Source organism: Dasypus novemcinctus, chromosome 1, assembly GCF_030445035.2.
Source record: "Dasypus novemcinctus isolate mDasNov1 chromosome 1, mDasNov1.1.hap2, whole genome shotgun sequence".
NCBI classification, from domain to species: Eukaryota; Metazoa; Chordata; class Mammalia; order Cingulata; family Dasypodidae; genus Dasypus; species Dasypus novemcinctus.
In genome coordinates, this window is record NC_080673.1 from 20,114,130 (window position 1) to 20,140,728 (window position 26,599).

Consider the following 26,599-nt stretch of genomic DNA (forward strand, 5'->3'; position numbering starts at 1 on the left):
CAAAAGGGAAACATGTAAAACAATTAAAGAAAGTCAGGAAAATGATAGCTGTTCAACAATAAAGAGATGGAAATTTGGAAAAGGAGCCAAACAGAGCTTATGACCATAGTAACAGATATGAAAATTCCCTGGAGGCATTCAAGATCAGACTGAAGCTAGCAGAAGAATCAGTAAACTTGAAGATAAGGAAATTGAAATCATCCAGTTTGAGGAGCATAAGAAAGAAAGAATGAAGTGAAGAGAGCCTAAGGAACATGTGGGACACCATCAAGCATGCAAATAAATGCATTGTGGGAGTCCCAAAATGAGAAGGAAGACAGAAAGGAGCAGAGAGAATATTCAAAGAAATAATGGCTGAAAACTTCCTAAATTTAATGAGCAACAAGATGTTCAGAGACAGAGAATTCCACAAGATGGAAGCAAAGTGTCACATACAAGGGAGCCTCAAAAGAATAAGTGGCATTTTCTCATCAGAAACCATGGAAGCAAGATGGCAGTAGGATGACATATTTAAAGTGTTGAGAGCAAAACCTTGCCAAGAATTCTATATCCAGCAAAACTGTGTTTCAAAAATGAAGGAGAGATTAAGACATTCCAAGATAAATGAAAGCCAAGGGAGTTCATCACCACTAAACCAGTCCTACAAGAAATGCTGAAAGGAGTGCTTCAGGTTGAATGAAGCCACATGAGGAGTAAAGATCTCTGGTAAGGGAAAAGATACAGGTAAATATAAATGCCGGTACCACTATATTTTTGTTTTAACTCCACTTTTCACTTCCTACTGGATCTAAAGAGCAAATGCATAAAATGTAATTATAAATCAGAGATTTTGGACTCAGAATATACAAACATATTATCTGTGACAAGAACTGCATAAAGGTAGGGGGACAAAGGGGTATAGGAACTTCGTTTGTGCATTCTATTGAAGTTAAGTTGGTACCAAACCAAACAAAATGGTTATAGGTTTAGAATGTTTAAATTAAGCCCCATGATAATACAAAGAAAATATCAGAGAACATACAACCTCAAAAAGACAGAAATTAGAGTACAGGATGTCAAAAGCAGAGGGTAAAGGGAATATGGATTTAATGCATAATAGGGAAGAAGGGAAAGTTTCACTGATGGAAGTGATGAGGTTACCACATTATACATATGAGTAATACCACTGAGTAGTATGCTTGCGAGTGGTTGAAATAGGAAAATTTACATAGTTTGTTTATTCACAATTTTTTAAAACCAGAAAGAGCACCTAAAGAGACAATGACAACTAAATGCAATATGTGACCCTAGAAGGGATCTAGAAAGGGAGAAGAAAAGCTCAAAGGAAAACTTTAGAGACATATGGAAAAATGGAATATAGACTGTAAGTTTTATATCAATGTTAAATATCTTGACCTTGATAACTGCACTTAAGAGGTTACATAAGTAAATATTCTTGTTCTTAGAGATGTACATCACAGTATTAGGTGTTCAAGGAACATAATGTATATAACCTATACTTAGATATTCAGATAATAGATGAATAGATAGACAGGCAGAGAGATGGATGGAAGGCTAAGATAGAATGAAAATGTAAAGAGGGCAAAATATTAAAAATTGGTGGATCTGGGTATCTGGGGTATGTTGGAGTTCTCTGTATGGAGTTAGTTTTATTTTTGTAACTGTCCTGTAAGTTTGCAAGTATTTCAAAAGTTTAAAAAGTTCAAAGTAAATAAATTAACTAATAAAACAGTAATAAGCAAGGGGTTTTATATTACACTCTGGAAAACTATGCACACCAGAAATCATCTCCTTGATACTGCCTTTAACTTCACTACTGCATTATAAACAACCTGAAGGGCAGAGTTGTGCTTGTCTTTGTAGATGTTGCAGGCATTCATTTACTACTTCATTTACTCTACTAAAATTACTGAGACCTACTGTGGGCTGAACACACAGTCCTGGCCCATGAGAAGTTCACAATCAAATGTGGCTCACAGAGAAATAAACAGACCACCCATTCAATATCATCTGACAGGTGTTTTGATGGCAACATGTCCAGAATATGATGAGAGCACTGAGAGAGAGAGGTCAAGCCAATGTGTTCATTCGGTCTTTTGATCTTGTAAAATTTGCAACAACAAAAATATATTTTCTTTAAACATTTTATTTTATTTTGAAATAATTTCAGACTTATAGAACAGTCACAAAAATACTAACCCCAACATACCTCCCACCCCAGATACCCAGATCCACCAATTTTAACATTTTGCCACATTTGCTACACTTTTTCGTCTAGCTAGCTAGCTAGCTATCTGTCTGCCTGTCTGTCTTCTGAACATTTGGAGAGTAAGTTGTATACATCATACTCCTTAAACACATAATACTTCTATATATATTTCCTAAGAACAAGACTATTTGCTTATGTAATCACCTCAAGCACAGTTATCAAGTTCAAGATATTTAACATTGATTTAAAGCTTACAGTCTATATTCCAATTTTTCCATGTCTCAATAATGTCCTTTTTTTTTCAAATGGAAATGCTTTTTTTTTAAAGATTTATTTTTTATTGATTTCTCTTCCCTTTCCCCCCACCCCAGCCCCTCTGTTGTCTGCTCTCTGTGTCCATTTGCTGCATGTGCTTCTTCGTCCACTTCTATTGTTGTCAGCTGCACGGGAATCTGTGTTTCTTTTTTGTTGCATCATGTTGCTGCGTCAACTCTCTATGTTGTAGCGCCATTCCTGGGCAGGCTGAACTTTCTTTCGTGCCGGGCGGCTCTCCTTACGGGGCTCAGTCCTTGTGCGTGGGGCTCCCCTACATGGGGACACCCCTGCATGGCAGGGCACTCCTTGCGCACATCAGCACTGCGCATGGACCAGCTCCACATGGGTCAAGGAGGCCCGGGGTTTGAACCGTGGACCTCCCATGTGGTAGATGGACGCCCTAACCACTGGGCCAAGTCCGCTTCCCTCAATAATGTCCTTTTGAACCTTTTCTCCCCCCTGCTAGACCCATTCAAGATCACATAATGCATTTAATTGTCATTGTATCGAGTTGCCCTTTCTTTTTTATCATGCAAACATATATAAACACAAATTCTCCATCTCAATAACTCCCAAGAATATGTAACTCAGTGTGATTAATCACGTTCACACTGTTGTGCTACCCTCACCACCTCACTATCATCCATTACCAGGACTTTCCTATCACCCCAAACAGAAACCCTCCATGTGTTATGTACTAATTTCCCCATTACCCTGAACCCCTGCCTCTGGTAATCTGTACTCTACTTCCTCTCTCCGTGAGTTTCCATAACCTCTGATATTTTCTTTGTGGCTACCATGAGGCTTATATTTAATATCCTATTTCTATAGCAACCTTAATTGGTTTGATGCCAACTTCACCTCAGTAACATACATAAACTGTGTTCCTATTCCCCTCTGTCCTCCCACCTTTATGTAATTCTTGACACAAATAACATTCATACATTATTTGTCCAAAACCATTGATTTAACATTACTTTTCATGCATTTGCCTTTTAGATCCAGTAGGAAGTAAAAAGTAGTGTTAAAAAAATAGCAGTACTGGCATTTATATTTACCCATGTCATTACTTTTCCAGAGTTATTTATTTCTTCATGTGGCTCCTATCTATTGTTCAGTGTCCTTTCCTTTCCACCTGCAGAACTCTCCTTAGCATTTCTTGTAAGTCTGGCCTAGCAGTGACAAACTTCCTCAGCTTTTATCCAGGAATGTCTTAAGCTCTCCCTCGTTTTTGAAAGACAGTTTTTCCAGATGTAGAATACTTGGTTGGCAACTTTGGCTTTCATCACTGTAAACATGCCACCCCACTGCCATCTTGCCTCCCTGGTTTGCAATGAGAAATCAACATTTAATCTTATTGAGGCTCCCTCGTATGTGACACTTGTTTCTCTCTTGAGACTGTCCTTATTCTCTCTTCATTTTTGGCATATGTCTCTGAGTTTTTCTATTAGAGTTTATTCTCTTTGGCATTTTTTTTTTAGCAAATTGGATGTGTACATGCATGTTTTTTGATAAATTTTGAAAAATTTCAGCCATTATTTCTTCAAATATTCTCTGTCCCTTTCTTTCTTCTCCTTCTGAGACCCCAGAAGGCATTTATTGATATGCTTGGTGGTGTCCCACAAGTACTTCTTGATTGGGATGGGCAAAAAAAGATAGTTTGCATTCTCTTTCTTAAAGAGGGCCCTTGACATGGGTTAAGTTTCATGGCCTACAAAATGTGTAACTGCCCCTAAGGGGCACTCAAAGCCTTGTCCTGATAAGGATGAGTACCTGGGAGGTCCATGGAGACACTGGTACATGGAGGAAATTATTCACAGCATGGAGAGCAACATGCACAAAGCCTGGAGGGGAGTAATCACGGCACAGTTGAGAGGTCTAAGATCTTTGGTATTAACCTGAGACTGCAACATGGGTTGTAAGATGGGAAGTTGAAGATGAGGCTACAAAAGGAGGCAGGGCTTGGAAGGTAATGGGCCTTGTATGCCATACTAAGGATAATGGATTCTATTCCAATGCTTCCTTCAAGGTCTTAACCATTGAAGAACTTAGATTAGTTTTAGAAATATTATTCTGGTAGAATAGAGAATGGACTGAGGGTGAGCATGAATAGAGAGCAATGGTGAGTTCAGAGAGGAGGTTGTTGAAGTAGACTGAGAGGAAACGAAAGCTAGCTCACAGATTTCTGTTTTGGTCTAGCTGGTTAGAAAGTGACTCACTGTGAAACTGTATTTCAGGAAAAGACTATAGAAATTGTTTTTTGGGGGAGGTGTGAAAGAAACAGTCATGAGTTCCAAATTGGACATGAGGGTTTCCAGATTCAGATGTCCAATAACACAAAACAACACAGTTCTGGGGCTTAGGAGAGAACTCTATTCTAGAAGAAACATAATATGGGAGCTGCGGTCGTTAAGTTCATGTGTCAACTTGGCCATGTTTTGGTTTCCAGTTGTTTGGTCAAGCAAGCACTTGCCTGATTGTTTCTGTGAGGACATTTTGTGGACTTATCTCATCAGTATGTTGTTGGCATCTGTGGCTGATTATATCTACAATCAGCTGAGGAGATTGCTTTCAACGATGAGAGACATTTCTCCAATCAGTTGAAGGCTTTACAGTGAGAAGTGTTGATTTCAGCAGTGAAGAGAGAATTTTCATCTCTACTTGAGCCAGCCAGTTTCTCTTGGGGAATTCATTGAAAACCTTCATTGGAGATCCCAGCTTGCAGCCTGCCCTTCAGAATATGGACTTGACCATCATCACAGTCACACAAGACAATTTTTACAAAAGCCTCATAGTAGTTACAGAAATCTCTGTCAGTTCTGTTTCCCTAGAGAACACTGACTAACACAGGATCCACTGTCATATGGGGGTAGATGATGTAATGGGAGTATATATTTTACCCAGAAAGAGGGTGTGGGTCTGGGATCAGCAAACAAAAACCCATAGACCAAATACAGTCTTTGGCCTGTTTTTGTGAATAAAGTTTTATAGAAACACGGTCATACCCATTTGTTTACATATTGTCTGTAGCTGCTTTCACACTACAATGGCAATGCACAAAATCTAAGCTATTTATTAGCCCTTGACAGAAAAATAATTTGCCTACCACTAGTAAAGAATAATAAAAACAGGACTGAGGTCCGAATATAGGAAAACTCCAATAGTTAAAAGGGAGCCAGAATGTACTGGGGGAGAGTGTAAACTACAATGTAAACTATTATCCATATGGTGCAGCAGCGTTCCAAAATGTATTCACCAAATGTAATAAATGTGCCACAATGATGAAAGAGGTTGCTGATGTGGGAGGAGTGGGGCAGGCGTGTAGGGCGTATATGGGAACCTCATATTTTTTTTAATGTAAAATTTTTTGTGATCTATGTATCTTCAAAAAAATACATTTAAAAAATTGATGGGGGTGGGGAGGTGAGGAGTGGAGTATATGGGAACCTCTTATGTTTTTTAATGTAACATTTTGTGTTATCTACTAACTTTTTTTTAATGATTTATTTATTTATTTCTCTCCCCTTCCCCTCCCCCCAGCCCAGTTGTCTGTTCTCTATTTGCTGCATGTTCTTTGTCTGTTTCTGTTGTTGTCAGTGGCACAGGAATCTGTATTTCTTTTTGTTCTGTCATCTTGTTGTGTCAGCTCTCCGTGTGTGCAGCACCATTCCTGGGAAAGCTGCACTTTCTTTCGCGCTGGGCGGCTCTCCTTATGGGGTGCACTCCTTGTGCATGGGGCTTCCCTACGCGGGAGACACCCCTGCGTGGCAGGGCACTCCCTGTGCACATCAGCACTGCACATGGGCCAGCTCCACACGGGTCAAGGAGGCCCGGAGTTTGAACCGCGGACCTCCCATGTGGTAGACGGACGCCCTAACCACTGGGCCAAGTCCACTTCCCTTGATTAACTTTTTAAAAAGATAATTAAAAAATAAAATAAAATAAAAAAGGGAGCCAGACACGAAGGATCTTTGAGAGATGCTGAGAAGGGGAGGAAGAAAAGAAAGAGAAGGGTGATATTAAGAGCTCATAAAGACAGTGAGAGCATGTCAAATATTGCCCAAAGATCTTGAGTGGTGTCCACGGTATTTAACTAAAAAGAGAGCTTAATGGGCCCTGTTAAAGCAGTTTTAGTGGAGTATATGCTACAAACATCTATTTTCTTGCGTATATCCTATGAAAATTGCTGGTACCCCTTCTTCTCTTTCTTCTCCATTCCTCCTGCCACCTTCTTAGGCTGTGCCATCACCTAATCCTCTAGATACTGCATCTATTTCATCTTACTTTCCTACCTTTATTTTTTCCCTCTAATCTTTTCTACTTATTTAAAAATTGTTGTATCTTACTACATTGTTTAGGCTGTGTAAGCCACCTAGAAGAAAAACTGATAATTATCTTGCCTGTGGTTCCCTCCTCTACTAGTTAGGGTGGGCTAATCACCATAAAATCACCCCAAATTGTCAGTGACTTAACACAGTAGAATTATTTTTTTTCACTCACCCCAGTCATCTAAGGAGGATGTTCTGTGGGTGACCTTCAAGGTGTTCATGGTGTTTCAAGGACCCAGGGTCCCTTCACCCTGTAGTTCTGTTATCATCAGTGCATGGTCTCCAAAGTTGATGCTTGAGGGAAAAGAGAGAAAGAGGAGTATAAATTGCAGGTTTTGTGGGCCAGGCCTGGAAGAAGCTCATATCATTTCCACTTACATTCCAGTGGCTAGAACTCAGCCATCGGCTGCACCTACCTGCAAGGGAGGTGGGGAAATCATGGTCATCTTTGTGCTCAGGAAGACAGGGAGAACAGGTATTGGTGACCACTAGCAATGTCTGCCTTACCTCTTTCCTAATCTGTCCTGTACCCATCAGCCAGAGAATCTTCCCAAAACATGGAATACTTTAAAGTATTTCCCAAATTTTCTACATGTACAGGCATGTATTATTTTTATAATGAGAAAAAAACAGTAATTTGAGAGACAGTAAATATTTTAAGGCTATTCTCAAGTTAGTAGAGGTAATCGAAATTTTTCTAAGATAATAGAGACCTTTTGAATTTTATTTTGCATGTAGTCTACCAACTTGGTCAAGTAGATTTCAGCCATTTAACAGTTCTCATCAAATCATGATCTAGAAGGATGACTGTGAAATTTGAACCCAAATGGAGCTAATTTCATATAATCAACAATCAACAGAGGTAAAACCACTGTCTTCAATACACTCAAGAAAGTTACAAACAAATGCAATGCCTTCCCCCCAGCGTGGGACATGACACCCGGGGATGAGCCTCCCTGGCAACGAGGGACCACTATCAACTACCAACTGATGATGCAACTGGAAAATGACCTTATACGGAAGGTTCAGTGCGGATCAGCAGAATATCCATGTCTACATAAAATAACATGACTTTAAAATGCTGTTTGACCTAAAGTAAGGGGGAAATGAAAAGGAGAAATGAGTTTATATGGCTACGAGTTTCTAAAAAAGAGTCTGGGGGAAACGGACTTTGGCCCAGTGGTTAGGGCGTCCGTCTACCATATGGGAGGTCCGTGGTTCAAACCCCGGGCCTCCTCGACCCGTGTGGAGCTGGCCAGGTGCAGTGCTGATGCGCGCAAGGAGTGCCGTGCCACGCAAGGGTGTCCCCCGCGTGGGGGAGCCCCACGCGCAAGGAGTGCGCCCGTGAGGAAAGCCGCCCAGCGTGAAAAGAAAGAGCAGCCTGCCCAGGAATGGTGCCGCCTACACTTCCCGTGCCGCTGACGACAACAGAAGCGGACAAAAGAAACAAAAGCAGACAAAGAAACAAGACGCAACAAATAGACACCAAGAACAGACAACCAGGGGAGGGGGGAAATTAAATAAATAAATAAATCTTTAAAAAAAAAATAAAAATAAAAATAAAAAAGAGTCTGGAGGCTGGCAGAAGGATTGCCCTCATGCACAACTGAGCAGAGTCAGAGAGACAGATAAAGCAGATACAACCCCCAGATATTGGTTCCTTTGAGGGCTAAAGAGACCCATGGGAGTTATGGTCATGGCCGATGGGGTTAACTACCAGGGCAGATGGCCCCTCTTTGGAAATGGTGTTTATATGTGATGAATCTGGACTCAGATGGGATCTCCCTTCATAAGACTTTCATGCTAATGTGCTGGAGGTGCAGTTAATGTTGGGGTTTAAGATATATTTAGGGGATTTGAATCTCTGGACTGACAATGTGATAGCCAGGTCCTGAGCCTCAACAGACTCCAGCACCTACAATCTGATCTATTGGACTTACCACACTCAGCTAAGATGGAGTTGAAGAAGGACAACCACCATACCATGGAGCCTAGAGTGATTACAACTGAAAATGGGAGGATTGCATCCAGCATCCATGTGGAATCTGAGCCTCCTCTTGACATAGAGGTGCAATGGACACAACCAATCCAATGTCCACATAGAAGAGGTGGCATTGGATTGGGAAAAGTGGACATGGTGGACGATGGGTATGGGGAAAGGCAGGAAGAGATGAGAGGTGGAGGCGTCTTTGGGACATGGAGCTGCCCTGGATGGTGCTTCAGAGGCAATCACCGGACATTGTAAATCCTCACAGGGCCCACTGGATGGAATGGAGGAGAGTATGGGCCATGATGTGGACCATTGTCTATGAGGTGCAGAGGTGCCCAAAGATGTACTTACCAAATCCAATGGATGTGTCATGATGATGGGAACGAGTGTTGTTGGGGGGGGGGGGAGAGGGGGGGTGGGGGGGTGGGGTTGAATGGGACCTCACATATATATTTTTAATGTAATATTATTACAAAGTCAATTAAAAAAAAAATACAGAGGCAAAAAAAAAAAAGTTACAAACAATTCCCAGTAAGCAAAAAAGAAACAAGTGTAGTTCAAATTCCTGTCATTTAATCTCATTCTTTTGTAATCTCAACAGTCTACGGCAGAAATGCAAGGGGTTTAATGCAAATGGGAAATTATCCCTTTCCACTATTGACACATATATCCAAATAGGTGCAGGGTGGAGTCATAGTGGACTAATGACAAAATAACTTTTGATGATGACCACTAAAGTAAAGATAGAAATAAAATTTCTCCCAAATTTATCCCATGTCCTATTATTCAGTATTTCCAGGTTATGTCTATAAGTACATTTAATGGGAAAATTTCAACTCATGTCTGAACAATTTTCCCTAAGAGAATGGCAATAGTAAGGAATCGTCTCTTTCCTTTAAAGAAACATGTGTCCAGGCATCCATAGATATGTGCCAAGCATTGCAGGACCTGGCTGAGCTTAGAAAGGAGGAAATGGAAGTGGTAATTACAACTCTGGAATCAGACATGCAGGGTTTGAATGGACTTGAAGTAAGGAAGAGTCGGAATTGACCAGCTTTGACAGGATGTACCTGGCTCTGGGAAATTTGGGATGTGACTTACATTGATAAGAAATTGGAGGTGTCTTCCTTTGATGTGACTGCCTGTGCCCCCAGGCTCTACCTAGGTTTAGAATGTGCATATTCCTCTGAGCAGGTTCCTCCACTACCAGTCTTTGCTGAGTTGCACTGAGCCTGACATCATCACATGAACTTTAAATAAATGCTCAGAGAACTTGGTATTATGGATTAAATCATGTCCCCTAGAAAGACATGTTCAAGTCCTAAGCCATGATCCTATGACTGTGAACCCATTTGTAAATAGGGCCTTTGAAGATGTTATTGGTTAAGATGAGACCAAACTGCTCAGGGTGGTCCTTAACCCAATATAACTGGAGTCTTTCTAGGCAGAGGAAATGTAGGCACAGTCAAGAAGAGACAGAGAGAGAGATGGCATGTGATTAAAACAGAGAATGAGCCAGCAAACCACCACCAGAACTACAGACTCTGGAGAAAATACGGCTAGAAGTCCTTGATTCTGGTCTTCTAGCTTCCAAAGCTGGGACAATAAAGACCCGTTGTTTCAGCCATGTAGTCTGTAGTAGTTTGTTACAACAGCCCCAGCAAATTAAGACACTTGATACTCTCTTCATCCTAGGAATGGGTTCACTCAGGCTCTGTGTCCAGGAGTTACTTATCCAATAGCTCTAAGAAATGTAAAGCCAAAATCGATATTCATATGGATTGTAAGACAGACTTGGCGGGGAATAGGTTAAATCTAGTCAAGAGTATGTGTAATTCCCCAAACACTCCTAAGGGAAAGTAAGGTCAGTTCTTGAGGAGTTATTCCTAAAATAATTTTTCCACTACATTCACTTACATGTTAAACACCAGTAGTTAATATTGACCTAGCAAGCATTACTTTCTACTGACAAAAGTGCTCTCAACTCTGTAGGTTTCTTGCACTTAGTCTGTGAATTAAATATATTTCACTGAAACCATACAATATTTGCAATTTTTTGAATTATTTTTATTTAATTTCCTTTTTTTAAAAATACACAGATCACAAAAAATATTACATTAAAAAATATAACAGGTTCCCATATACCCCACACCCCATCCCACCTCACCCCTCCCATATCAACAACTTCTTTCATCATTGTGGCACATTCATTGCATTTGGTGAATACATTTGGAGCACTGCTGCACTGCATGGATTAGAATTTACATTGTAGTTTACATTCTCCCCCAGTCCATTCAGTGGATTATGGAAAGATACATAATGTCCAGCATCTGTCCCTGCAATATCATTTAGGACAACTCCAAGTTCAGAAAATGCCCCCACATCACATCTCGTCCTTCCTCTCCCAGCTCTCAGCAACTACCAAGGCCACTGTCTCCACATCAGTTATACAATTTTTTCAATTGCTAGAGTCACAGTAGTTCTTTGGTAGAATACCAGTAAGTCCACTCTAATCCATATTTTATTCCTCCATCCTGTGGACCCTGGGATGGTGATGCTCACTCCACCTCTAAATCAAGAAGGGGCTTAGATTCCATATGGTTGATGGATGCAATTCTCCTGCTTGCAGTTGTAGGTGCTCTTGGTTCCCTGGTGTGGTAGTTGACCATCTTCACCTCCCTATTAGCTGACCTGCATAAGTCCAACAAACCAGAAAGTAGGAGTTGCAACTCTGCTGAGGCTCAGGGCCATTCTAGATATTCAAGTCTCCTGAGTATACACTAACCCCAGCATCAACCACAGGTTCAGTAAAAGTGACAGAAGAGGCATGTGTAGAAAGGTCACATCTGAGTCCAACTCCATCACACTCAGGAACACAAATTCCAAAATAGGGCCCACTGACAAGGCACTGAACTCGAGCCATCTGTCATGACTGTAGGACCTGTGTGTCTCCATAGCCCTCAGGAGCACCAGTACCTGGGGTTGTATATACTTTGGCTTTCTTTTGGATACTGCTGGGATATGTGTTAAGTATGACCCCTCTGATGACCTCCCGACTCTTTTTTGAAGACTCTTAGCATATAAACTCATTTTCCCCTTTTATTCAGGGTTGAAAAGCAGTTTTTAACACATGATCCTACATATAGGCTGAGATATTCTGCTGGTTTTAGTTTACCCTATTATTCAAGGTCTTTTTCTAGTTTTATTGCCAGTTGGTACCTGGTGGTAATCCCTCAGTGCCAGGGAAGCTCATCCCTGGGAGTCATGTCCCATGCTGGGGGGAAGGTAATGCATTTACAAGCTGAATTTGGCTTAGAGAATGGCCACATTTGAGCAACATGGAGGTTCTCAGGAAGTAACCCTCTGGCACCTTGCAGCTCTAGGCCTAGTTGAAATTTCAGGCACAGAGGCTCATAAGCATAGTCATCAATATCAAGGGCTCATCATTGGATCATCCTTCTTCACTGGTCTTTGCCCTTGCACTTGGGGGATTGTTGCTGTTCCACTGGGGAATATGACAGAGCTCCCATGGCTAGGAACTCAGCACTCCCTCAGCTGTCATTTGTAACTATAACTACCATGAAAATACCCAACAAATATCCAAACATTTTTATGTACCCTATAAACATGCCCTGGAGAACTCCCTCCCAACCATGTGTCCCCCATCAATAATACCCCATACCAGTGTTCCTCCCCTGCCATAGTTGAGCCCCTCTGTGGTCCAGAACTTCTTCAAAAATGAAGCCTAATATATTGCAAAATTCAATTAGTAGAAAAATGAAATAGTAATGATAGGTTTAAAGATTAGAAATAGAATGCATACTTATTTAGAAAAACTAAAATAAAGTAAAAAATAAAGTGGGGTATTAAAAAATGAAAAATATCATAAAATTTTGTTTTTGACATTTTGCCTTTCATCACTGTAATAGTTGTTGCCCTGTATGTACAGTGGCAAGACAATTTTTTCATTGCTTCCTTTGTGTCTACATTCTTTTTTTTTTCTTTTATTTTTAATTTTGTCTTCTAAAAAAGTTTTAGATAACAGTAAAGTCACCTATACAATATAGAGAACTCCCATATATCCAACTTCAAACCCTTTTCCCCTTCCCCAGAAATGATCTTTTTACATGGTCATGTTATATTTGCCACAGCTCATGTACACATATTGAAACATGGCTACCAAACATGATTCCATTTTGGTTTACATTATGGTATATATTTTAGACTGTACAATTTTCTAAATTTTTAGTTACATTATGGTTTACATTTTGGCCTATGGACTTCTTTACATTTTCATGAAATTTAACATGCCCTATATCCATCATTGCACAATCTTGTGGAACACTTCCATTGTCCCTCCAGTTACCCTGCTTCCATCTATTCTATTCCTCTCTCCCCCAGTCCTCAGAGCCCACAGATAACGAAGCTTCACTGCTTGAAGGACCAGATTCACAAAAACTTGCAAAAACGCTGAGGGTTTGACACATTAGACTGTCCTCTGTTGTGGGAAACTGGTTTACCTAATTAGTTGCTTCCTCTTATTGTAAATTACCTTATTGTAGATGTTGCAAGCTGCTTCCTGTTATGGTAGAAGATGTTACAAGTTGCTTCCTATTATTGTAAATTACCTTATTGTAGATGTTGCAAGTTGCTTCCTGCTATTGTAGAAGATGTTGCAAGTTGCTTCCTGTAGCAAAATATATAAATATAATGTGGTGGCGGACTTGGGCCAGTGGTTAGGGCATCCATCTAGCACATGGGAGGTCTGCGGTTCAAACCCCGAGCCTCCTTGACCCATGTGGAGCTGGCCCACGTGCAGTGCTCATGTGCGCAAGGAGTGCCCTGCCACACAGGGGTGTCCCCGCGTAAGGGAGCCCCACTCACAGGAGTGCATCCCGTAAAGGAGAGCCGCCCAGCGAGAAAGAAAGTGCAGCCTGCCCAGGAATGGTGCCACACACATGAGAACTGACACAACAAGATGACGCAACAAAAAGAAACACAGATTCCCGTGCCACTGACAACAACAGAAGCAGACAAAGAAGATGAAGCAAATAGACAAAGAGAAGAGACAACCAGGGTGTGGGGCGGAAGGGGAGAGAAATAAATAAATAAATTTTAAAAAAATAAATAAATACAATGTGGAAACTAGGGTTGAGGCTCCCAGTTCCAGAAGTTGGAGTCCCCTCGTCCCATCTTTACCTCCTCTCTTGTGACTCTCTTTCTGTCTTTTATTTCAAAAAGTTCTGCATTGCCTTCCCTTTGAGGCAACGAATAGCTGACTTAATGCAGCAGTCCTCCCCCATTGAGGGCCACCAATTCTCTCAAGAAACACAATTCCCTATGTTTGAGAATATTAGGCCCCCACAGGATGGGAGTATACCTTCCCACTCATTGTATGAGTCCCCACCCAATATTTGCAAATTTTAAACTAATTCAATTCAAAGTCTGACCCAGTCCTCTAGTATTCCCTAACATTTGATACAAGATATTGATAAAACCATTTCTAGGGAATATCCTTTTCTATAAAGCAGCCACACTCAAACACAGACACTACCAATAGAAATTTAAATAAAATTCTGCTGGCAAAAGGAGAAAATAAAGTGAGGAAATCCCATGAAATCTAAGGTAACTAGAATCTAGCCAATATGCAAATCTATTCATCAGTCAGTTTGTACCTTAAATTGAACTTCTCCAAAATATAATCATTCTCAGGTTATGCATTTTTAAGCACATTTTTATCCAGTCATCTCTCTGAAAAATTTAACTATTAAAACTTACTTTCCATTTGGCAAAAAAGAAATATAAGAGGAATTAGACCCAATTTGAAAGGAAGCATGGTAAGAGAACCAAGAAGTTAATCTAGGACAGTGATTCCCAAATTCTCATACCTAGGTGTCCCTGATGCAAAGCCGGGTTTGGGAACCATTGACCTGGGGTATAACGGGGGCAGCTGTTGGCAGCAGTGTCACAGCCACAATAGGCACAGGCCAGGTCGAGGCTAATGAGGCTGGGGCAGGCACAGGCCAGAACTTGGTCCAGGTAGTAGAGGTTGGCTCCTTTCTGACAAAATGGCAAGTGGCAGCAAGCAAAGCAAAGCAGCAAAACCGTGCAGAGGATCAGTGCCACGTAGTCAATACAAGCTTCTGGGTCTCCAGACCTTGGATAGCTCCCTGTCAGCAAACCTGGGGTCTTTCGTTCTCAGAAACCCAGGCTTATGCACTAGGTCCCAGGCTCTGGAGACCTTGTTTAGCTGGTAAAATAGCCTTACGCAATTGGTCATTCCCCGCCCATACAGCCACCACCTGGATTTTTCTTTTATCAATGGAAAGGATTCTAGTGGGTGGCCATGGGGATTAAACAGATCAGTTTGGGCGGTAGAGTACACGGGAAATTTATCCTCCCAGGATTGTATTTTTCCTGTTGGACTCCAGACATTGCCAGAGTGTCTCTCCAATGACCTTTAACACTGTCTGTAATATTGAATGGAGCTGCTAACTGATGGATCGATATGAGCACTTTTAACTGAAGTAAATCATTGATCATGTCAAATGACACCTTCATTTCAGTGGCATTCCTCCAATGAAATGAAAGAGATTATGGAATTGAAAGCACTCAGTGAAATATAAAGGTGATTTTCACTATTCTATGATTTAAAAAAAAGTCACTGTTTTAGAAAGGCATTGATACGGAAGTCCAAGGAAGGAGAGGAATGGTTTTCTAAATAAAAGTGTTATCTGAGCATCCAAATGTATTACAGAGCAGAGACGGTCACAATGACCATTCAAACGGTGACATTTTGTGTCTGTTTTTTCTTCTAACAGATTTTAATTCGATCATCAGGCTATGTGATACCAATTGGATGCTGTGTCCTGGAATAGGACTGTTAGTACTAAGCTCCGACAAACCTGGTAGCTTCCATGAAACCTCTCAAACAATAATTAATTCATCAGATTTAGCCAGGAAACAGTGAATTGATCTTTGTAAGGATGCTTAATTTAAATAGGGTGGTAATTTGTCCAGATATTTACAATGTAAAAAAAAAAAAAAAAAGCCAGGAAAGATGTGATAGTCAACAAAATGCATTTATAACACCTCTAACCAAACAGCAAATGAAGAAACAGGCTGGTCAAAAGCAGCATATTCCCTCATTTGTACCTTCATATTTTTTCCCCTTCCAGTATTCCAGTAAAGCAAAAGCCTGGAAGGTCTAAGGAGCTTCAGGATTTTCTTTTCTTTCTCTCTTTTTCTAAATCTATATTTTCTAACCCTAACCCTAATCCTGAGAAGCTTAAGGTTTTGCCCCAAGTAGAACAAACATAAATAAAAGATGAAAACCATAATTTTTTGCTTCTGGATTGTTTCTGTTTACATTGATCCTGGATCCTGCCAGTAGGTTGAATTACGTATCCCAACAAACATACATCCTAATTTTAACTTTATCCTAGGGAATGGGAACACATTGTAAATAGGGCATTTTGGAGATGTCGTTTTTCATTAAGGTGCAATCCATTGAGTGAGGGAGGGTCTTCATTCATATTACTAGGGCCCTTATAAAGAGACCTCAGAAGTCACAGAACTGAGAAAGGAGAAGACATCACCCCATGGCAGGAAGCAGAGATATAAGCCAAGGAGTCCCAAGACTGCCAGCCACCAGCACCAACACACTACAGATTTCAGGGTGAAAGCAGTCATTGCTGTTATCTTGATTTTGGACTTCTAGCCTCAAAACAGTGAGCCAATAAATTCCTGTTGGTTAAACCAGCCCATTGCACGGCGTTTGTCATAGTAGACTGACCAATGAAACCACTCCGCCACCTTGCCTACAATACACACTGATGTCTGTGACAGAAGCATTAGCAGAGACACTAAACTGAGCTTTGGGAGACAGGAGTATTGCCAAGAAGAGCCATCTATCATTGCTGCCCACGCCATTACCAACGTGGGGCCGGGGTGTGGGGCAGGGATGTGAGTTTTCTCTAAAGTACTCATTTAGGAAAAAATGAATCTTAGCTTTTCAGGGCTGCTGTAGCAAAGTAATAAGTAAACTGAAGTTACCAGTTGGCTTAAACAACAGAAGTTTATTGTCTCACGGTTCTGGAGGCAAGCATTCTGAAATCAAGGTGTCAAAAGGACCATGCTAGGGAAGTAGATGTGGCTCAACTGATAGAGTGTCTGCCTACCATATAGGAGGTCCTCCTGGCCCATGTGGGGGCAAGAAGTGCCCTGCAATGCAGGGGTGTCCCCTGCATAGGGGAGCCACACATGCAAGGAGTGAGCCCCGCAAGGAAAGCTGCCCCACATGAAATAAAGCGCAGCCCTCCAGGAGCGACGTCACACACATGGAGAGCTGACACAGCAAGATGACCCAACAAAAAAGAGACACAGATTCCCAGTGCCACTGAGAATGCAAGCAGACACAGAAGAACACACAAAGAATGGACACAAGAGAGCAGACAATGGGGGGGGGGTGAAGAGAAATAAATAAAAAAGATAAATCTTAAAAAAAAAAAGCGGGGGAACATGCTTCCTTTTAAGGGGGAAGTTGTCCAGTGCCTCTCCCCCCGATTCTGATGGGCAGCTGGGAATCCACGGCATTCCTTGGCTTGTGACAGCATGCATCTATCAAGTGGTGGTCTTTACCTCTGTCAGACTGATCACCTCAGTCCTGTTTGGCCTCATCTTAACTAATAACATCTTCAAGGATCCTATTTCCAAATAGGTCACATGCACAGCACTGGGGATTAGAAATTGAACACATTTTTTGGGGGGGACATAATTTAATCCCTACCTGTCATCAAATCTTATTTATATATTCACATCAACATTCTTTGGTTTACTAGTTTGAACAGCATCAGGCTTTTGGTTTCTTTACTAATTAAATACAGCATTCTAATCCCATTTTACAATGAATAACATTTCCAATTATTTTAACTCCAATGACTACAACTCAATTATAAATTTTTTTTAAATTTTCCTTAAAGTTATAAACCTGTTTCCAAAGTGGCTATATTGAATTTAATCCCCATATCCAAACAATTTCCATGGATGCAACTGTTAGTATAACCAGGTTGGTTTTAAGTGAAAACCATCATTTCAGAGCCATGCCCCGCAAAGAGTGGTCCTTGAAGATCCGCATTAGAATCATCTGCGATGCTTATTATATTTACAGATTGCCAGCCTCTGCCCCAAACTTACAAAATCAGAATTCCTGAGAAATCAGCCTGAGAATATTTAGAAAGCTCCCTAGTCGATTTGTGTGCACAGGCATGTTTGGGACGCACTAATGTACAGACTGACATCAATTCCTGCTGCTCCTACGTTTGCCACTTTGCTCACTCCATAGGCCTAACTATCATTTTTTAAGCTATACTTAAGGTTAAGACTGCCTTGATTTTTTTTTTTCATTTATTTGTTCAAAAAATATTCATTGCACAACTACAATGAACAGGGCACTTGGCTCATTCCTAGAGAAACACCAGTGAATGAGACAGAAATGTTAACTAAACTCATGGCTCTCAATGCATCAGGGAAGACAACCAACAGATAATTTCATAACGAGCTGCTCAATTACAATTTTGACAAGTGCTACTAAGGAGAAATAAAAGGTATTAATACGGGGGAGTGGATATGGCTCAAGTAATTGGCACTCGCCTCCCACATGGAATGTTCGGGGTTCGGTCCTTGTGCCTCCTAGAGAGGATGATCCACAGTGGCTTGACCGGAAGTGGCTCAAGCCTTAGGGCACTTGCCTCCCACATGGGAGGTCCTGGGTTTGGCTCTGGTGTTTCCTGAGAGAGACGAGCAAGACAGATGAGGGAGACATCCTGGGGAAAAGATTTAATATATATATAAATACCAAGGGAAGCTGATCCAGTCAGGGACTCAGGGAAATCTCCTCTGAAAATGGATGTCCAAGCCGAGATCTGAAGAATGGGTAAGAGGGAAGGGAGGGAAGCGCCTTCTAGGAAGAGCATTCCTTGTAGAGGGAACATGCACCTAGACCCTCAGGAAGGAGGAGCTAGAGCAGCTCTTGAGCTGAGATGCAGCTGCAGGGCTGGGCAAGGGCAAGATGGAGCCCTCAGAGTTCCGTTGACTTTGGATTTTATCCTTAAAACAACAAGGATCCCTTAGGGAGTGTTGAGTACATCTGCTTTGTCAGTTTGTCCTGCAGCCATGTGAATGAAGGAAGGAGAATGGGAGCAGTGAGAATACGGACAGATTTTGCCTATTGGCAGTGGGGCAAAAGCAAGGAGCTCTACAGGAGCAATAAAGGTTTCAAGTAAAAAAGGTTCAAATGATTTCTGGTGAAGACAGTGCCCTGGGACATTTTAAAGACCTTAAACTCTCACTAACCCATCTCATAAATTTTAAAATAACTCAAATGACATGCGTTGTCCTTTATAATCAGTGACAGCCATTCATGTGACTGAAACTAAAACACCAAAGCCCACCCAAATTGTTCATTCTATCCCAAGTCACAGGACTTGAGGTCGCTTGTGAGTGCACCCTTCGGCCTCTCAAAGAAAAGTTAGAGGGAAGAGGATGTGGTTCAACCAGTTGGGTGCCTGCCTGCCACACGGGAGGTCCCAGGTTTGGTTCCTGGCGCCTCCTAAAGAAGATGAGCAGATGCCACACCCGCCACAATGAGCTAGATGCTGCACCCATGGCAACAAGCAGATGCCACAAGTCAGCAGATGCAGCAGCCCACAGGGAGCAGATGTTTTCTCCTAAAGCCAGGCTTAGATAGTTATTCTGGTTTATATATATATAGTTAAATATAACTAATTAAATATATATATACTTGCCATGTATCCCACAAATTAATTACCAGTTTTTGAAGAATTAGAAAACAAAAAAATTCTTTCCAGAAATGTACCTGAACATCATTGAACCTTCCTTCATTGTATTTGCTTACATTGTAAATTTATATCTAGTAGATTTTTGTTGTTTGCTCTTCAGTTCTATGAGCTATAATGTATGCATAGATTCTTGCCACTGCCCCTGTAAACAGACACAGAGCTCCAGCACCCTGAGGAAGTCTGTCATGTTGGCCCCTTGTAGCCAGACCCTTTTTCTACTTCTAACCCCCAGTAACACTGATCTGTTGTTTGCCCCGATAACTTTGTCTTTTTCAGGATGTCATACCAATGACTTCACACAGTGTGTGATCTTTTGAACCTGCTTTCTTTCACTGAACATAATGCCTTTGAGAGTCATCCATGCTGTTGTGTGCATCTTCTGTTGATGATTCCATAATCAGTAGTTTGTGGTCCTTCATGCCATTAGTATGAACAACAATTACATAAAGTGACAAATGTGTAGAAATAGTGGGAGATACAATGTAGCGACTTCTGTGTCACAACTTATTCTTCACATGAGTTAGTTCTTCTGATCAGCTAGTTCGTTTGTCTTTTGTTTCTTTCTGAAAAAATCATCACATAGAAACACAATGCTAATTATTGGACTTCACATCATTCCTCTGCACAACGATTTTCAAGGCCACCTGTCAGCTTAAGTCCAAACTGCTCCTCAGCCAAAGTTTTCTCACAGTATTTTTCAATTTAATCTCCACCAACTCCCTTAAATAAACTACTTTCCAGTCAGACTGGACTATTCATTTGTTCCTGATAGTCTTCTCAGTTTTGCAACATTGAGCCTACTCATTTGTCAAGGACCAGTTGAAATGCCATCTTCTGTATGCAGCCTTTCCCAATTTCTCTCTTTTTCACTCAACACTAACCCCAAACTGTATTTAATTTCCAGTACGAAGCGTGCTTGGGATTTTCTTTTGGGGCACTATCTATAACCTGCCCTTGAGGTAAAGGAATTTACATACCTGTCTTATCCCCTCCTTTCATCCGCATTGGACTGTGTGCTCCTGCAGGGAAAAGGTTATGTCTTCCTCATCTTTGTGGAATATAGAGCACCCAGCACAGTATCTTTGCTATTACAATGACAGTAAAGGGTCATATTACAAATAAATGGCTGGCTCTGGAAGACACAAGAAAGGAAAGAGCAAGACACCTGCACAAGAAAAAAATGGCAATAGTGTTGATAATGCCACTGAAAAAAATATCTTACAGTATATTTTGGTCTAACTGAATGGCAATTCCTGGACAAAAATTTGAAAGTTGTAAAAAGTTTTCTGCAGATTATTGGTGTTTTATCTTCTATTAAATAGGAACCTTACATATTTAAATCCTCTAATTTCCCTACGAGATCTTAGTCTCACTTTAATGAAACCAAATAATTCTCCTTGCTGGGAGAGACTTGTGGAAATGGATTTATGTAAGGATCAGAAAGACAGGCTACACTTCATCTTCTAAAGTACCACTTGGCAGGTGATTGCCTGTAGCAGTGATTCATCACCCTCCCATTGTTCTATGTGTGATTGTTCTTCTTCCCAAGTAGTTTCTAAACCCTGTGCAATTGCTTCTCAACCTTTAGGCTAAGATCAAGTGTCTAAATACAGTGCAGATAGGAATCACACTTGAGGCTTCTCTTTCATCTCCTATGGAGTCCCCCAAAACCTTCCCTGTTCCGCCCTCCTCCCACCATGCCCAAAACCCACACGGACCCACTTCAGAAATGAATAAACTGAATCTTAAAACCACCCTGACTCTTAAAACATTTGGGCATTGAAGTACAATCCCAAACAGCATGTCCCCATTTCCTAAAGTTATGCTCAGCCCTCAGTTCCAATGGATTTAAGTACTCAGGGGCTATCAGTGTGGCATCTGTGAAAGGATGGTGTGCCACATTGCATTATGTTCCCAAGAAATAAATGTTCTTAACATTAGCCCACATTCCTGTGGGTGTGACTCCATTGCAGATAGGATCTTTGAAGATGTTCTTTGGGTGAAGCTGTGGCTGACTGAATCAGGTTGGGTCTTCTTCCTATCCCTGGACGCCTGCTAAAGAGAAAGGCATTGGGAGTATCCAGAAGCCAGAGGTCAACAGAACCAGAAGAAGGGAAGACTTCTCCCTGTGATGGGACAACCCAGGAATCCAAGGATTGCCAGCCAGCCAGAACATGACCCAACCTCAGAGGAAATAAGCATTCTAGCCTCTGAAACTGTGAGCCAATAAATTCGTGTTGTTAAGTCATCCCATCAGGTGCTATTTGTCACAGCACCCAGGAAGTTGAGAAGGATGGCAACAGTCATCTCACAAAATGAACAGTCGGACAGATGAAGAACAAGATCCTGGTTCTAGTTCCACTGCTACCATGTTGTGGAGAGAGAGAAGTCAGGTGTACACAGTATTGAAAGGCCAGGATGTGAGAAGCTGAGAAGAAAGATTTATTAAGACCAGTCGAACTTGGCAGACTCCTGTCCTAAGAAAAACCAAGCCCAAAACAGGATTTTTGGGTTCCATTTTACAGAGGATATAGGAGGGGGAGTTAAATGGTGCTTATATGCAAAGGATTTTTTGTTAGTTTTTTAGAGTTTCAAGTGTTTTATCTGAGTATTAGATAGGTTTTGAATTAATACATACTCTCCAGGTAAGCTTGAATTAACACATACCCCCCACATTCCAGGTAAGCTTGAACTAACACATATCCTCCACATTCCAGGTAAGCTTGAATAAACACGTTTAGCTTGCACACGCAGCCCAGGTTATTTATGAAGAAACACACAGACCCCATACAGACAGCCCATATCATTCCCCCCTTTGATGCCAGCTTAACTTATTAACTTTTGGCATCCCTATTGTTGGAGTTATGAGGTGGGGGACTGTTTGTTGTTTCGATTACCCCACCTATTAATTTCCCAGTGAGGGCCTAAGGATTTTGGTTAACATCCAGGGCTTTTTCTAGTTCCCAGAAGAAGTTTTTGTTCTGGATAGCAGAATCTTGGGGGTGGGGTTTTTCCAGCAGCCTTCTTAGAGGTTACTGATGTTCATGTGGACTTTATGCCAGGTTCCAGATTCATCTATTAATTTCTTATCTTTTTAGCTTGCTGTATTTTCCCTTTAGAAAGTTTACACCTTTAATCTTAAAGGGGTGCTGAAGGGAGATGATCTTTTTTCTGTAGCTACTTCCTGTTGGCCATGGGCTGTAGTCCCTACCTGACAAGGTGTAAAAACTCTGTTATTTTATTTTGACTGGAGGAGGATGGCTCTGGCATTCTATATGAAGCTGGATGAAGTTTTCACATGGCTAACAAGATGCCCATTCTGAAAGAAATAAACTTAATTAGAATTTTGGGAATACATGGTTCTTTTAAGAGGATAGTGGATCACAGAAGTAGAAAAGATTAGGTGCCTGAAAAGATGGCACCTTTCTAAAGTTGGTTGGGAACAGTATATATACACTGTTAATATATATGTCTGTATATATATATATATACACACTACATATATATACAGACATATATATTTTAAATTATTTTATACTGTTTGTTATACTGTTGTAATAGACAACGGGATTAGGCATAAATCATTAATATTAGCTTTTATGGTAGAGGAGAGAAATGAGAAGAGGTATTTCTCTTTTCAGTTAAGCCGAAAGAGATGAAAAGAGGCAAGGTCTGTAAAGTGAAGTCTGGTTTGTTCATTTGTTTTTCTAGCAGTAGGCATTTAGGCTAGGGTTAAAGGAAACAGTTGATTTTGACATAGACATTACTTACCTTTGTTTTTTGAAGACACATCCCGGGCTGTCCAATGACTGGCAGTTGTGTGTTTCGTCAGGTGCTTCTGGTGAACTGGTACTCTTGAGTAGCTGACTTTATTCAGGACTAGTACACAACACTGGACATTTCTTTAGCTTTAATAGCTGTGGGAGTGATTAGAACTACAGAGTAAAGTTTTTTTATTTTGAGTAACTTCTGATAAATTTTTTTTGACTGTTTTTACCAGGCTTTGTTTTTTGAAAACCCATTTGGTTAAACTGGTTAGGGCATTTTTCCCTAGATAAGTGCCTTGGTGAAGTTCAAGAAGGATTTTTTATTGCACTGCTCCTGGCAGGCAGATTCGAGCATTTTTAATAAGCTACCCATCAGTTTTTAGGGTGAACCTCAAGCTAGCTGCCCTGGTTTGTTTACCCTGCATACACTGTAAAACTTTAGTTCCTAGTACAGGTGCTGGAATAAGGAGTAGGAGGGAAGCCTGGGTTAAGAGTTTGATACACCCTTATTTGCACCTTGGGATTTTTTAGTAATTGAGCCTGGTATTAATTCACCAACTACCTGTAAACCACTGGTGGCCCTGGGTTCAAGCACATCCTTCACCTAGTGTGGGGAGAAGGATGTGAGATGTTGCCCCTAAGTTAATTTGATGGCTTTTTAATTAAAAGGGTTATTGGCCCATTGCTCTCAGGCAAGGTGACCACTTTTTATTTTATAGACATGTTTATTAACTATTCAGAAAATGAAGTTGATCAGGACCTTTAACATGGTCCATGTTTTCTGTATATGATTTACTAGAAGCATTACCATAGTTATCAGACTTATATCTAGAATAGGATATAGGTACAGTACTAAATACTAATTAATGTATTACTCAACATATAAGTTTTTCTTGAGCTGCAATTAATAGCTTTAAGCTTCAGGTTTGCAATACTATACAAGTTATTTTTCCATGGGAGCAAGCTATAATGCCACTTGCGTTTAAGTTCTACTTATCGTATTCTGGTATTTACTGCCCCATTTCATATGTTCTTCATAGACGCTGCAGCACCATCGATTCTAGAAAGGAACTAGGGAGTGGATCTTAGGGGCCTGGTGCATAGCACTCTCTGGCACTGTGAAACAGTACCAGTCTGGAGACGATATCCATTGTATATTTGGCTGTACTGAGCCAGTGTTGGCTGCTGCAGGAGTTTGAAACTACAAAGTAGTTCCCATTCACTTTAGGAGCACAACCAGAGATGTAGCAGATACTTTTATTGTTTTAGGGGTCAGTGACCAATCTAGCCAATAACTCACATGCAGAATTACCCTGCAGTGTATTGGATGCCTGGTTTGAATGCACAAGAGACTTTGACAATGCTGATGTCTATGTTTTGACTTTTACATATCTTTTAAACACTTTTTTTTTTCTCACTGAAAGCACTTTATTGTTTTACTGAGCTACAACCTCCAACTTTGTTTTCCAAGTGATTAAGTAAATAACAAATGGAGTCCTGTGGACTAACCTGCCACCAGTACTGTAAGAAAGGTGCACATAAAATTGATTCGTGCAGATATGGATGTGGCTGAACAAGTGACACTTGGAAGGCCCTCATTACTGTAGGTGGGGTCACCCGCCCTTGTGGAAGGAGAGGTTCTTCTCCTACCGATCACGTGACCTGTACGCTGCCATAACTTATTAAAGGAGAGACCCCTCCCTTTCCACTGGAGTCCTCCAACTGCAAACAGTGCTGGAAGCTCAGCTGCTGGCAGACCCAGCCCCTGGAGGTCACCACAAACCCCTCTGAAGAATCAAAGTCTACTTTAATTTATTGTGTGCCTTCCTGTGCTTACCCCACAAGCTGAAAACATTACATTTCTGAGAATCTTTTTTTTTTAATCTATGCTTACTTTCATCATGGTAAGGCTCAGCTATATTACTGAAGCCTTTTTATTTTTCAAGAGATTGAAAAGAAAAAGCAAGATATAATCAGGAGGTGAATTCCCGGTTTTGGCAGATGGCTCTGGGCACAGGGAGGGAGCACAGTAGTGGTGGCTTGAAGATATTCTCTGAGCACCAGGGGCCAAATCATCTCCCGCTGATGACTTGCTCATTATGCTTGATGGTTTTCCACATAAAGCAAGGGTATGTGGGGGGTGGGGTTCCTTGTTACTCTCACTGCAATAAAAAACATATCATTTTCTGATATCCCGTCCCCACCCTCTCATTGCCCCAGTCCCCTAAAGAAAGGCTTTTGCTGACAAACCTTTTGTAAAAAGCATCATCTCAAGGAGTTCTTTACATTAAATATTTTCAGGGGAAATGTTTTTCCAGTTTGCAATTCTTTAATTTCTGAGCACTGAATTCTAATGGAATCATGTTTATCATCAAACGAATTTAAATGGGCCTCCTAGACCCTTTGAACCTTTAAAAAGCACAGCAAGACTTCAGAACCAGGCAGTGGGAATTTCCCGCCACTTGTTGTACAGTGCCCTACATGGTCAGTTCCTGAACAGCAGAGAGAATTAATGTGCCTGAGAGTCTTCTGAAGGCCTCTTTTACTTCATAATATCCTGTCTCTGTAAAGAACAGTGTGATAGTGCTTTTATTCCTCAGTGAACAGTTACCCTGATAAGAACGCCTGGGTTATAAGTAGAATCTATTGGATGGGTTTTATGAAAGGAAACCATCAAGTCCTCCCCAGCTCATTTTTACTGGGCAGGGCCCCACCTATTTTATCTGTACCTTACTTGCACATGACCTTCCCATGTTTCTTCGTGGACTCATTTTAGGCTAATTTCTACTGCCTGAGTCTGCGTGTTGTGCCTTGCCTACCTTTCTCACTGTCCAGCCTGTTCACATACCCATGTCACTCCATCTCCATCAGGGGAGCCTGCCCAGAGTAATGCAGATGGAGCGGCCCCGACTGGTCTGAGGCCCTTCCCACTGACTCCTCAGAGGCTGGAGAAGGGACTGGCTTAATACCACGGAGATGCTTCTAGATGCCCTGGTCTACCTGCTTTGCCCCACTGCTTACTGGGCACTCCTCTAGCAGAGAAGATATTGACTGGGCAGAAGCTATGGTGCAGAAACTAGGACACTCAGGCCCTAGAAGAGCCATTCACCTCACTAGCTCTGAGCCTCAGT